Here is a 13,368-nt window from a genome sequence, read left to right on the forward strand (position 1 = left end):
ATAAATAAAAAGACTATTCGGATGTAATATCTCCTTTAATTTCCACTTCTAAAGTCATTAAATGTCTTACTTAAAGTCATTAAATGAAGACATTAAAAATATATTCCCTTGTACTTGGCATTTTTCTAAAAAAATTAGGTACCACCTGAAGAGCTAACACCAAATATTTTTCAGTCTATTTTAACTCAAAAATTTTCCATAACATCAGTGTTCTATGAATGGTGCAGAAATTATTTGAGCTTTAATAAGGAGGTTTTTTTTTTTTTAGAAGAGAGAGGTTTCTAAACCTGACTTAGGTTCGGTGCCCTAGAGAGAGAAGACAACTCAGTGGCCAAGGTAGTGGAAAGGCACTGGAAATCTGAAAGAAAGCTGGTGAAACAGGGAAGTATTTCAAAAAAGCAAGACAAGGGAAAGTGAATGTTTATTTGTGTGTATTGATATTCTGTGACTTATTTGTAAATATTCTTGCATTTTCTCATTTTTCTTTTACCTTTATTAATCACATTATAAGATATGCTTATTGATTATGTGTATCATACTTTCTCAAGTGTCAACATAGACCTCATTTGGATTTTTAGTAAAATTTCATATAAAGTTTGAGTTAATTTGTGATTACAATTATATCTTTATATCACAGTACATATAAGTCTTCTATTGACTCCTTTACAAATATATCCATCATTCAGCCATCTAGTTGCCCAACCATCAATAAACATTTTTGAGTGCTCTCTGTGGAACACATAAGGCAAAAGCACGTAAGGACCCAGACATTAATAGGAGCTGGCCACCAACTTCAGACAGCTCAAGAAGAGACGGATATGTAAACAAGTAGTAACAATAAAAACAGACTGATTAGTCCAATACAGATGTGTAGTAGGTATGCTACAATGGTGATCATGAATCAGAAGGGTAGATGATACTGGATTGGATTGTTAGAAGTTTTTACCCAGTAGAATATAATTGAGCTCATAAACTAGGTCAATTATTGAGGGCTCAGGGTGAACTTAATGGGTGATAAAACATGTAAAGCATGCTAAATCACAGAGGCGTGAAATAATAATAATAAGCATTCAGGATTTGGCAGGTTATGGTGGATAATGAAATTGGAAGGGAAATAGGAACCAATGAATGGAAGACATTTTATGGAATTTTGAAGACTTCAGGATATAGTTTGTGTACAGTGGAAATGAATATAACAGTAAAAAAAGAAAATTATAAAGATAATTCTGGTAAGACATGGAAACTATTGGTCAGTGATAAAGTGGTAACAAGAGTAAAGACAAGGTTGAATCTTAGAAGAAATTCAGTGTTGGCATTTTTCAAAAAAATTCGTTTGCATTTTTTCCAAGGTTTTTTCCATTTTGAATTTTTGGGGGGAGGAAGTGACTTTTTCTCTTGGAGCCCTGGTGGTACAGTGGTTAACAGCTCAGCTGCTAATCAAAATGTTGGCAGTTCGAATCCACCAGCCACTCCTTGAAAAGCTTATGGGGCCGTTCTACTCTGTCCTATAGGGTCACTTTTCCTTTTAATTATTATAAAAACAAAAAATATTTTTATCTAAAAATGATAGCTTTTATCTGCAAATAGTTATAATATTTACTTCTTTTTATATTTTTTCCATTTGCTAAAGACTCCAGAATTATATACTCCTCACGAATTTTAAGTCATTCATCCACAAAACTTTCTAAACCACTGCCTTTTTAGAGACTATATGACAATTATTATTATTGTTATTTTAGATTGTTAGTTGGTTAGTTTGCTACTCATTTTCTCAATTGAATCTTGAGCCAAGTTCAGTTATAAATTTTCTTGGCAAAATCTCCAGTTTGTCATTACTTTAAATCTTATTACCAATACATTTTTGTTCTTTTTGAAATAAATAAATTATTTATGTATAATTTATGTTAAGGGTTTCTAAATTGTGTTCTAACATTTGAATGTTAATAAACTATTACAGAAAAGGAAAAAAAAATACTTGATTGACAAATGTTTGAGAAACATGGTTAAACCAAGTGTGAAAGTTTATTTCATGCAAGATATTTGGAGCCATACAGACTTTGAATATTAATAGGCACGGTTTTTATTGAGGAGAGAGAAAGAAAATGCAGAAATCTAGAAACTTAGTTCATGAGAGAACTATCTTTTATGGTAATACTTATGCCAAACACTTGGGGGAATACTAATTTCAAATATCAGATTGGTAAGAAGTTACGTAGTCTGGATCTACCTTCTGCGCCTTGCCAGATCTCATCTTTTTCCTAGGTCGGCCACTTATATTAAAGTGCCCTTGGCAATAAAATGAAAAGAAGGTTTTGTTTTGTTGTTTTCCTGGAATAAATAATAGCACTGAGTTTTAATAAGAGCTAAACGTTTGTGTGCTTTGGTTGTGGTGTGGAGATGGCAGTGAAAAGGAGAGAGGAGGGTGAAACAAGGAAAGGCAGTACCTGGAGGACAGCTTCACCTTTATCAGACTTCCTGCTTTTATGCTAAAGATGTTAGGCAAGCAGTTTGATCCTCCTCCACCCTTCCTGAGACAGTATGATGTCACTTCTTAGAAAAACAGAAATCTCTTTACTGCAATGTAACATCTTTTTGCAAATGAAGGAAAGCTGAAAACACAGAGCTGGAGTATTTCCCAACTAGGTTTCAAAGAAAGGAAATCATATTCAAAATACAATCCCACAGAAAAAATTATCCAAAATAAATTCTGTGCATTGCTAAGAATAATGATGGGGATAAAAAGGCTTCCTATAATGAATATGGAGACCTGGTGGGGTAGTGGTTAAGAGCTCAGCTGCCAACCAAAAGGTTGGCAATTTGAATCCTTCGGGTGCTCCTTGGAAACCCTACTGGGCAGTTCTTCTCTGCTCTATAGGGTCTCTCTGAGTTGGAATTGACTGGAAGGCAGAGAGTCTTGGGTTATAATGAATATATGGCTAATTGCACTTCTATAGATGGTAACTTCAAAAAAAATTTTCGTCTTTCAAAGAAAAAAAAAAAATGCTGATCAGTATTCTCAGTCAAATTCTTCCTCAACAAAAACAAAAAATAAAAAATAAAAAAAAAAACTTTCCTAATTTTCAGCCCAAGACAAAATACCTTAATAACAAATGCTTGCAAATAGATTATAATCTTTTTTATTTGAGTCTGTATATTATAATATTGAATCTCTCAAAGTGTTTAAAAAATGCTAAGGAATCCCTTAGAAGTTGAAAGTAATTTTTCAAAGGAAAAAAATGCTAATGATATATCCCTTTCTTACAAAGAATTGATTTATAACTCTATTTTCTCTTCTTATCTACATGAATATGAAAGGTTTGAGTCAGTATTTTGTTGGTCCTTTCACATGGATCATGATTAATGATTAATTGGTAGAGAATAGTGAAACGAGTTGATGCTTGGTCCTCAAGCCCCTAAGTGACATATCCTTTGGTATTAATGAATGTTTATTCCTTTTGAACTCATAACTATAGGTATTTTAGATCCTTTTCAATCTAACCTTAAATTTTCAACATTTTATCTCACAGGCCTTCAACTTAAACACCAAGCTCTATCCAAACTAGTGGCTTATTTTGTTTATTTTGCTGCTGCCCAAACTCTTTTTGCCCACCTGCACTTTTATGCTACGCTTTTTTCCTCCTTTTCAGTCATTTACATTTTATCCACCTTTCAAGACCTACACAAAGTTCGACATTCTTCATAAAGAGATATATATGCTAGAATCCTGGTAACAAAGCAAGCATTTGTGGCAGTGTACAAATCAGAACATGGCAGGGTAGGAAGGACATGGGTTAGGAGTCAGAAAAGTGGATTCAGACCTTGAGTCCATTAATAATTCATGCCAGGTGTCATGGATGGAATTGTGTCCCCTCCAAAATATGTGTATCAATTGGTTAGGACATGACTCCCAGTATTGTGTGATTATCCACTATTTTATCATCTAACTGGATTTTCCTACGTGTTGTAAATCCTACCTCTATGGTATTAATGAGGTGGCTTAGTGGCAGTTATGTTGATGAGATCTACAAGATTACATTGTATATTAAGCCAATCTCTTTTGAGCTATAAAAGAGAGAAGTGAGCTGGGAGACGGGGACATTATACTACCAAGAAAGCAGCACTGGGAACAGAGTGTGTCCTTTGGACAAGGGTTTCTGGGCAGCGATGCTCCTAGTCCAGGGCGAGATTGATGACAAAGACCTTCTTCCAGAGCCAGCATAGAAAGACCTTCCCTGGAGCTGATGCCCTGAATTTGGACTTCTAGTCTACTAGACTGTGAGAGAATGAACTTCTGTTTGTCAAAGCCATCTACTTGTGGTATTTCTGTTCCAACAGCACTAGATAACTAAGACATCAACAAACTATATCTGAAGAACAGGGACCACACTGCCAGGTCTTTTGGTTTGTGTTTGTGTGAGTGTGGGTGTGCATTTGCACCAGTGCATATGTGCACGTACATAGTTGCTGGCACAGATTTTATAGCATCAACTGTACTATTATACACAGAATATTCTCAACAAATGTTTTGTTAATGTTTATCTGATTCTAAAAATAAAATTTGTCAACTCTTACTAATTATAGGAAAATTTGAAAAAAACAGAATGTTAAAGTTAGATCAAATAATATAATGAAAAGTTACAGACTATCAATCTATTTTTCCACATATTGTAGACTTATTGTAGTCTTATTGTAGACTCTCTCAGGACATGTAAAAGATGGACACTGTTTCTTAAATAAACTTAACCCCCAAAGCTCAAACTGATTTTTGCTAAACAGAAGCAGCCAGTTTGGGTAAATCTGGAGCCCCAGTTGGGCCAAGGGCCCAGTTTTGCTAACAGTGCATATTCAGGAAAACTGATGTTGAGCCTCATGCTTGGGTTTGCAGGTGCAGCTGTAAATTTCAGGTGATTTACAGAGTGGGAAGCACACCAAATCTGAAAGTATAATGGAGCTCAAGGCTCACAGCATATTTTGTTAGACGCTCTGGTTTTATGATTTTGGGTGGGTGCCACCACATTTTTTTTCCAAATGCAATACATAAAAAGAAAAAAAAGATGCAATTCAAGCTGAAAAGCTTAACAACCACTTCACCTTTATTGAATCTGTAGCTAATGTACTGAAATAGCAGGGGTATTGCTGGAAATGTAATTTGGGTTTTTGTTTAGGCATCTCTTCGTGCCTTAAAATTGGGTTTGCGTTGACCAATCTTTTAGTTACCTAAAAGATAGATAAAGACTCAGGGGCTAAACTTACAGCTGCTAACAGATGCGCACCTCAACCCAGGAAGAAGGAAGTACTGGTCTACAGATCATGGAGGTCCTTCGAGAAGCCATCCTGGTAGACTAACAGTGGCTTTACATGGCTGCTTAATCTTCCCAGTTCTCCTTTTTTTTTTTTTTTTATCAACAATTGGAAAGAATTGGAGTAGGTGAACCTCAGGTTCACTCAAAGTCCAAAAGTGTTGTCTTTTAAGAAAACTTGTCTGCTTAGTTTTTGGGTTTTTTTTTTAACTCTTTTGATGATTACTTAAAGGCCTGCCCCCAAAGTGATGCCATCTTCCTGGGATACAGTAAATTAAACATAGGTTTAACTAACCTGAACTACAGTTTTGGTCCTGTTTGCTAATCACACAGGACACAATGCTTATGATCACAAGCACAGGGAAGAAGAAAAAATACTACGTGTAATGATTCCGGAGTTTTAATATAGCTCGCTTTTACTTAAGTTTGGAATCATATTCTGCGTGCATCAAAGACTCAAAGAGACTACTTCATTGCTTCTAATCCTAGTCATATTTCACTAATACTTTTGAGCACTAACTATATGGCACGCATTACAGTAGAGGATTTCACCCACGCTATTGAGTGCTATCATCACAACAGCCTTACTGAAGGTCGCACAATGAGTAAGCAAGACATTGATTCCAATTGCATTCTTCCAATTAAGTGCAAACCAAGCAGCCTGTCATGATTTTTTTTTCTTTTTTTAATTAAATATGCCTCTTATTACCACGCAGCATAAACTGGATGTGCCATTTAATCTAGGCTCCTGCCACAACTGGAGCATCATTCCATCCTCAAAGCTATGTCCTCTGCTTTCTGCCACTGTTTATTACACCTTCTTCCCAGATATTCTTCAACTGTCCTCTCACTATGCAAATATTAGCCCTATATCAGGCCCCAACCTCCCGCATGAACTCTTGATAATAAACACATCAGATTCTCTCTGCTCCCTTTTCTGAATCTTTTTAATAAACTTTGGATACAATTTTCTGCCCACTGCTGTTGCTATGTATTACATTAATACCTGCTTATAAGCCCCTGTTGTGAGAAAATCTTATTTTGGGGGCCACAGAGTAGATTTACTATAATTATTAAATAATCCATTCCTTCAATGAAAATTTCACCATTCTTTGCCCTGAAATATGCCAACATGAATAAGGCACTCAACCCTTTAGGAAGTCAAATCATGGGGTGGGGAAATGTAGACACCCAATCAAATAAAATATTATATAACCCAAGTCTTGACTAAGCTTGTCTAGAATGTTATGTATGAACCCGTAGGAAAGATAGCTTGGTGGTAAGGGATAGTAGTTTAGAGAAGGTATCAACGAGGAGGCTGGGAATTAGTGAAAATGTGAGCTTTTATGAGACGGAGGAAGACATTGATGTTAGAAGAAACAACGAGGCAAAAGCAGTGCACAAGCTTGTGCTATTCTGGGAAAAGAACACCGTTCTAGGTATTAAGTCAAGCTGAATCCTGAGAGATGAGACTGAATTCATAATTTGGTACCAGTCTATTAAATCTTTATGGTATGCTGAAAAGCCTGTGCTTTATCTTGGGAGCCACTACAAGTTTTTCAGGGGTTTTTGTTTTGTTTTGTGATTAGCAGAGGTTTGATAGGATCAGACTTTGTGTTAGAAAGATAAGGCTGGGTACAGTGTGGAGGATGGATTGAGAAGGGATCTGTTGTCACTAATATAGTTGTGGAGAAGAAGAAGCACAAAATTGATTCAAGAGATGTTCAAGAAATATAATCAACAGAGTTGAATTGGGTTGAGAGGCTCTCAGTCTCTCTAGACTGTTTGTTTTTTTAGAACTGGTCTGCCTTTATTTCAGTATCAAATTGTTGAGAGTACCTGTCACCATCTAAATAGAGCTCAATTGCTTTCTTGCTGGCTTTTTTTTTTTTTTCAGGACAGACCAAACACTGCTTCTTGCCCTTAGATGTTAAAGTTGTCTTTGAATGAGAATACTGTTCATTTGTGGATGATTTGCCAGGGAATGCTGCCCAGGACAGGGTCATAAAAGTTACTTCTCTATAGTATGACCTGAAACGGGCTAAGTGGCAAAACTGTGTGCATTGAAAGAAGACAAAAACAAAAAATGTTAATGCCAGGGAAGGAAGATCTTGAAAATAGTTCGTATACTCTCTTCCACAGTGTGTATCAGGCACAATATACAATCACACTGGAGTGTTAAGATAAATCCCAGACGCAGTCATTTTCCAGAGGCCAAGAAAACAAAATTAAAACACAGAAACGTGTTAGTGTTGTGTGAGGACGAATCCAACTGCAGACCACATCTGCTCCTACACAATCTAACCTACCAGATGTGGTATCCAGGAGACTTTATTTCCTCAATGCCAAAAAATTCACTCGGCTCATCTTCCCAGTTGTAGTAAATATGGAGCATCCATATAAATCCATCTGTTCTCAAAAGAACAGCTACTCATTTGTCTGTCCCTTAAAGGGTTTCAATACTTAAGAAAATCTTCATTCTGGTCGGCCCTTAGTAGCAGCCGCTCTGACCTGGCAGTTTTACAGGCTTCATACTTCTCTCTTTCCTGGCAACCGCTTCTTGATGTTGTTCGGAGATGCAATTACATTCTCAGGTGACAAGCTATGATTGTCCTAAGGAAATCATAGAAGGACATTTTCCACTGATAGACATTTACTTTTGCAGTCTCCTGTGCAACTAACAAGTGGTCATGTGACAAGTTTGAGCCAATGAGAGGTTATCAGTAATCTTTTAGGAGCACTCTGGCTGCCTGATAAAAGGGCTAGTCAAGGTGAGAATTTGCTTTCACTTTCCCCCAACACACACATAAATCTTTGAATGGAGCCATGATACCAGCTGAAGTGCCAGTCATCTTTCAATCATGACATAAAAGCACAATAACCAAGATCCAAATCAATGAGGATGATAGAACAAAAGAAATGACCTGAGTTCAGAGGATGTGTTAGTAAACCACTCTCTGAGGGTAAAACAAAAAGCCAAAAATGAAAACCTGATTTATAGTGTTTACCAATTTCAGTGGTGTGAAGACTCCTACTATACTGAAAAATATTCTATAGTTATCTATAGGGTTTTCATTGGCTAATTTTTGGAAGTAGGTTGCCAGACCTTTCTTCTTAGTCTTTCACAGTCTGGAAGCTCCACTGAAATATGTCCACTAGGGGTGACCCTGCTGCTATTTGACATACTGGTAGCATAGCTTCCAGCATCATATCAACACTAAAGCCACCACAGTATGACAAACTGATAGATGGTGGCTTGCCTTACCCATCTGTCTTAGAAGAAATACAGCCAGAATATACCTTAGAAATCAGTATGGCAAGCTTTTGACATGCCTACTTTGGAAACTTCATCAGGAAAGACCAGTCACTAGAAAAGGACATCATGTTTGGTAGAGGGTCAATGAAAATGAGGGAAACCATCAATGAGATGGATTGACACGATAGCCAAAACAATGAACTAAAAAATACCAAGAATCATGAAGATGACGCAGGACCAGGCAACGTTTTGTTCAGTTGTATATGGGGTTGCCCTGAGTCAAAGCTGACTTGACAGTGATTAACAACAAAGATTTTCTCTATAGCTGAATTCACTGATACATGATGACAAATTTGAGCTACTAAGCCTGCTCTAGACTCCTTGCTATGAAATGTTTTTATTAAGTTATTAAGAAAATATTTATTGAGCACCTACCATATGACAGAAGATGTTCATGATTTCTAAGAATCTATTTTGAAGAATTACTCTTGCTTTATGTCAAAAAGGAATCCTGATGGCCCAGTGGTTAAGAGTTTGGCTGCTAGGCTGCTAATCAAAAGATCTGCAGTTTGAATCCACCAGCTGCTCCTTGTAAACACTGTAGGGCAGCTCTACTCTGTCCTATGGGTTGCTATGAGCCCAAATCGACCCAAAGGCAAGGTTTTTCTCTTTTATTTTTAATGTTAAAAAATTTGTCTATAAAGTTCCTTTTAACATGAATAAAAGAAACATTCTAAATGCATATTATATGGGCTAATGCTTTAAATAAATTACCACTTTTTTATTACTGAAATATTTTACTGCTGTTAAAAAATACATATATATATATGTATATTTTTATACTTAAATACTTACCTTTCTGACCAGGGACACAATAGATGGCCCAGGATAGAATGGGAGGAAACCGTAGAACAAATATTAAAAAAAAAAAAGCCAGACTTATTTGGACCAGTAGAGACAAGAGGAACCCCTGAGACTATCACCTGGAGATGCCCTTTAAACTGTGAACTGAATCTGCTCCCAGAGGTCACCTTTCAGCTAAATAACAGGTTGACTCAAAAAACAATATCACCATGAGTACAGTTCTCCATTAGAGGAAAAAAAACCCATCTATTATGAGACCAATCCGTCAACATTTACTGTAAAGCATAAACGAGAAGGGCTGTGACAAGGAAGCTGGATTAATGGAGGCGAAACAACCAGAACAGAAATATGGAGACTGTTGACACGTGGAGAATATAACCAAAGTCCTTTAAGAATATGTATAGATATTGTCAAATGTGAACTGAATTTGTTATGTAAACTTTCATCAAAAACTCAAAAAATTAAAACAAACAAAAAACATAAAACAAATGATTTGAAATTATGTCCCTCACATATCCTCCAGCTAAATGTGCATTATAAACTTGCACAGTGGTTTTATTAAGAAGAAAAAAAAAGGACGTACGCATGCGCGCTCTTATGTGTGTGTCTAAAATAAAGGATATATAATGATATAATAGAGTTTAGAATTGGTCAGACTGCTTTTATTTTGTGTAACTTTTGCATGTTTACTGCCTTGCTTGCTTTCCTCTTTTTTTCCTAAAAATTTTCTAAAATAAGCGTGCATTTTTTTTGTTATAAAAAATCATTAAAATAAAAGAAAAATTTAGGGCAAATAATAAAATACAGTTCTCTCTTATTTTCCAGTGTATAAATGTTTTCATTATTCTTTTTATTTGAAACATATTATTTACAAGTTCACAGTTTTTTTTTTCTTTTTTTTTTTTTTTGAGACTGAAACATGCCATGGCATAATAGTTTGAGACCTCAGTTGTTTGGACTGAGATAAGCGACATGTACCGTCACTGTTTTTGGCAACATAATTTTCTGTCAGCAGTTCTGCCTCTTTCCTTGACTGATATGAAAATCTGCTCTTGTAAACATGTTTTAATTGATTCCTTATAACTCCGTAATATTGCATCGATCTCCTCTAATAGGAAAAAAAAATTTTTTTTCTTAATGGGCAATTATGCATACATTCTAGGCAATACAAGAACAGAGTAGCAAAGTGTCCCAATGATAAAGAAATAAGTGACCTTTGAGAATAAAATTATGAAAAGACAAGATATAAACGAGCAATTGGGAAGTTTCCTCCAACAAGGTACCAGACCACAGCCTCAGGTAATTCTTAGGATATTAACACGTCTTAGGTTTCTATCAAGTACAATTTTTACATTACCACTGAAAAAGTATTAATAATGGCTTATCTGCAAGAAAAATAAAATGGCAATTAATGTCCATTCAATTCTGGAAGATTCTGCGTTACTCTGATAAGTCAGGCAGCTTGGTCACTGAAGCAGAGTTATTCCTTTAATGACAATGGATGTATCAAGTTATAATAGTCTAAAGTCATCAGGCATTTGAAATTTTACTCTTTAAACTGATCTTTGTAAAATGATCTTCATTGGACCTTTCAAATTACAGGGAGACAGTGCTGGCCAGAAATTGTGCACCCTGATCACCTTGAAACTAATTGTCATTGATTCAATTCATTTTCATGCCTTATGGCAACCCTGTGTGTACCAGAGTAGAATTGTGCTCCATAGCATTTTCAATGGCTGATCTTTGGCCTTTCTTCTGAAGTGTCTCTGGGTGGACTTGAACAACCAACCTTTTGATTAGCAGCCAGTCATGTTAACCATTTGTGCCACATAAAACCAAAACAACCAAACTCAATTGCTGTCGAGTCGTTTTTGACTCATGGTGATCCCAAGTGAGTCAAAGTAGAACTGGGCTCCATAGGGCTTTCATGGCTGTGACATTTCAGAAGCAAATCACTAGGTCTTTCTTCCGCGGTGCCTCTGGGTGCGTTGGGACCACCAATTTTTCAGTTGGTAGCCCAGCTCTTAACTCTTTCTGCTACTCAGGGACTCCTCTATGACCTTACAGGTTATCTTTATTATTAGAATCTTATCAATGTTTTAAACTGTTTATGCCATAGTTCTTGCTAATTAAATTTCTATGAACCACTCTTTCAAGTCCAAAAATTCTTGAATACTGAGTAGCTTAAGTGCCTGGAACATTAAAACTACATGCATTCACCAAAAGTATGATTTCATGTGAGATGTCTTAACAGCCAGTTTATTTCTCTTCTTTGGCAAAAGGCCACATTGTGAGGCTCCTTCAAACCAACACAAAGAAGTGGCTACTATTGAAATTATGCTTAAAACATAGATATTTAGACCTCCCAAAGCAATTCTCCAAATTATCATCTCTTTTTTACCCCCCCCAAAAAAAAAAAGACATGAAGTATGAAAAAAAAAAAAATGAAGTATGAAAGGCTGAAAATTATCCTCATTAACGTAGTGAGAGGGTGGAGGATACGGACTGACCACGAGAGCATTGGAATCAAAAAGACTGAGGCTGGATCCCTGTCACGTGTTAACTGTTTCTTTCTGTAAGGCATTTATCTTCTTTCCAAAGTTGTCCATCTATAAAATAGAAATAACGATGCCCCTACTCATAGGTTTGCTTTGAGGAATATAAAAACCAAAACCAAAAACAAAAACCCATTGCTATCAAGTGGATTCCAACTCATAGTGACCCTACAGGACAGAGTAGAACTGCCACATAGGGTTTCCAAGAAGTGCCTGGTGTACTTGAACTGTCAACCTTTTGGTTAGCAGCCAAGCTCTTAACCACTACACCACCAGGGTTTCCAAGAGGAATACACGGTATTTATAAAACAGCTTGAACATTGGCATGTAATAGACCTTCAATAAATGTTAACTGTTATTTATATTAATAGCATTGCTTTTTGAAGGAAAAAAATTGAGAGATTAAAATAATGAGCAAAAGAGCTGGTTTACAAGTCACTCTCTTTTAACTCTTAGCCTTTCCCTAATACGTGACAATGTATGTTTAAGTGTAAAATAACAGATAGTAAAAACGTAAAAATTCACAAGATGTGGGTAATTATATATGCTACATTTTCTGCCTCTGAAAATGAAAGGTAATTCTCAACCTTTCTCGAGAATTTTCTAACTCCCAGTAACTGCTCACTAGACACAAATATTTTGTTAAATATTAGATAATCATAGACATGTGCCCCCATAGGTCTTAATGAAAGCTCTTCCTTTTTTCTTAAAAACAAAAAACAAAACATACTTGCTTTTCACGCTACCTACTCTGCTGCTTTCTGCCTGGATTCTCCATTCTCAGTGGGTATATTCTACTCTTGTGCAGAGTTTACCTGTGACTATAAAGTATAGCTTCCCCATTCATAAATTTCCTGAGTTAGCTGTTAAAGTTGAGTTTCAACCCTCTAAACAGATCATAGACCCCAGAATGCAAATAAATGGCATAGTACCTTTCCCTTCCATGATAGGATATCATGTATAATCCTTGGTGGCCTTTCTCACTGAGTATACCAAAGCCTGGGAATTCATCCCAACAAAATGCTTTAAGAAGGCTCAAAGAGCAAATAGGAGTGCATTCAAGAGTTGAAAAGTGTTTGCCATACCGACAATATATTTTAATGATACCACGGAGATTTAATGCTCTGAGGCTTAGCTTATCGTGGTCAGTCAGCCTAAACTATCACGCTGCTACAGGTCTCATCACTTCAAGGACAGTAATTGGGCTAGCTCTGTGTGGATATTTAGAGTTTGTGAGGGTAGCAAGGAGCAGTCAGAGAAGCCTAGGTTATCCACTTGATATCAGATGATGGCTAAGGGTCAGCAACGAAAACAAAATTGCTAGCATAAACACACAGTTGACTCTGGATAGTAACATGAGATTTAGTGAAGATTTGCTTAGAAATTACCACTC

The sequence above is a fragment of the Loxodonta africana genome, chromosome 15 (assembly GCF_030014295.1).
Source record: "Loxodonta africana isolate mLoxAfr1 chromosome 15, mLoxAfr1.hap2, whole genome shotgun sequence".
Classification (NCBI taxonomy): Eukaryota; Metazoa; Chordata; class Mammalia; order Proboscidea; family Elephantidae; genus Loxodonta; species Loxodonta africana.